This window comes from Octodon degus, unplaced genomic scaffold, assembly GCF_000260255.1.
Source record: "Octodon degus isolate 3935 unplaced genomic scaffold, OctDeg1.0 scaffold00091, whole genome shotgun sequence".
In the NCBI taxonomy this organism is placed as follows: Eukaryota; Metazoa; Chordata; class Mammalia; order Rodentia; family Octodontidae; genus Octodon; species Octodon degus.
In genome coordinates, this window is record NW_004524667.1 from 1,328,085 (window position 1) to 1,330,379 (window position 2,295).

Sequence of the window (2,295 nt, forward strand, 5' to 3'; positions counted from 1 at the left end):
TTTAGGGGAAAGAATATAAATTGATTGTACATTATAAGTTTTACTATTTATTTGGCTCTATTTCCTCTTTCCCATTCTGAAATATCTTATTAGTTGCTTAACAATGGAGAATATTAAGGCTAAACATGCTTTATAGAGTCCAATCATTTTGATTTTTAAAATAGACTCTCTTGTTTTTGTTACTGAGGTTTTGTTTAAAGTATTTGGCCATAGAGTGCCAGTCCTTTCACTAGGACACAGGACATCCTTCTGCTCCCTCACAAGTACTTCTGCACCAACCATGGCCACCTTCATGGAACTTAACGCCAAAGCCAGGATGCCTACTGTGGAGTTGGGCACTTGGAAGTCTCCCCCAGGCAAAGTCAAAGAAGCTGTTAAGGTGGTCATCACTACTAGCTGTTGTTTTTCTTTTGCAGAACCAGGGATTGAACTCAGGCCCTTGCGCTTGCCAGGGAAGCACTTATTCCACTGAGCCATCTCCCCGGACCCAAGGTGGTCATCAATGCAGGATATCACCACATTGACTGTGCCCACACCTGTCAGAACAAGAATGCGGTGGGGGAAGCCATCCAAGATAAGATTCAAGAGAAGCTCATGAGGTGGGAGGACCTCTTCATTGTTAGCAAGTTGTGGTCCACATTCTTTGAGAGAAACCTGGTGAGGGAGGACTGATGGAAGACCCTGAAGGACCTGAAACTGGACTCCCTGGACATCTACCTCATTCACTTTCCACAGGAACTTCAGGCTGGGAAGGAACTCATCCCCAGAGATGATAAACACAATATCCTTCCCAGTTAAAATAACATTCCTGGATGCATAGGAAGTCATGGAGGAACTGGTCAATGAGGTGTCTCCAGCTTCAACCACTTCCACATTAAAAAGTTCTTGAACAAGCCTGGGCTGAAATATAAACCAATAATGAACCAGAGGGAGTGTCACCCATACCTTACCCAGGAGAAACTGATCCAGTACTGTCACTCAAAGGCAATCTTTGCCATTACCTACATCTCCCTGGGCTCTCCAGACAGACCTTGGGCCAAATCAGAGGGCCCTTCACTACTGGAAGATCCCAAGATTAAGAGGATTGCTGCAAATCACAAAACAACCACAGCCCAAATTATGATCCAGTTCCACATCCAAAGGAATGTGACAGCGGTTCCCAAGTCTGTGACTCCAACTCGCATTACCAAAAACTTTCAGGTTTTTGTCTTCAAGTTAAGTGATGAGGAGATGGCAGCCATTGTCAGCTTCAACAGAAACTGGAGGTCTTGTATTAATTATACCTGGCATGATGTATTTGGAGGAGAATTCTTTCAATGCCAAACATTGAAGCTGAATCACATGATTAGATGACCAGAAGGATTCTGTCTTCTCACTGTGTGGAACTCACTTCCTGTGAGACCTGTTTCAGCCCAGCTTTTGGAACCCATGTGGTACCTGAGCTCACTGCAGGCAGACTTTAGGCAATGCTATATTGGTAGAGCCATGTTTAATCAGGAGCAGACATCATTGCAAAGTGTGACTTGTGAGAATTTTTTTTAACTTATTTGATCTTTCCAGATGTTTGTTAAATGCTGGGAACTCTGCTAACAATGAAGATGCAATAATAAAAAAAATAAATAAAGTACATGATCATATATATATATATATATATAATTTTTTACTATATAGTTAAAATATATTACTAAATTGAATTGTCTTCCCTACTTAGTTATACAGGATTCTGTCTAGGAGAACAGAATTTTATCCTTAAATAGATTTACAAATTCAGTTTCTTTCAAAATGTAACAAAGTGTTACAGACAGGTCAAGCTATATATCATTATAAGTTCTAGAACAATTAAGGGGTGCTGACTCTATAAATGCTTTTCTATGATGGTTAGTTACATTACAGTCTTCATTCCAAAGATCTGAAGTTCTGGGCCAAGCAAAAGCACATTACTAGGTGTAGATTCTTGTCTCTGGAATTTGCATGCCTTATTATCCCTTTGAGATCAGGGGCTCTCTGATCCTATCTAATCCAGACACATAGATGAAGACTGGATAAAGTGCTACTCATTCTTGTTGGTTTCCTATTAACTGCTGTGTTTGTTTGTTTATTTATTTGTTTGTTTGTTTTTTTGAGACAGGGTCTCTCTGTGTAGTTCAGGCTAGCCTTTAACTCACTAGGTATCCCAGGCTGGCCTCCAACTCACAGTGATCCTCTTGCCTCAGCCAGTTGAGTACTGCATTACAGGTGTGCACCACTACACCTTGCTTAACTGCCCTTAATAATGAAGAGAGATATTTCAGGGAA

At 40.8% G+C, this 2,295-nt stretch overlaps 1 pseudogene; it reads left to right on the forward strand.

Moving 5' to 3' along the window:
• The first annotated feature begins 280 nt into the window (after window positions 1-280).
• LOC101579470 lies at window positions 281-1,330 on the forward strand (annotated as a pseudogene).
• The last annotated feature ends 965 nt before the right edge of the window (window positions 1,331-2,295 follow it).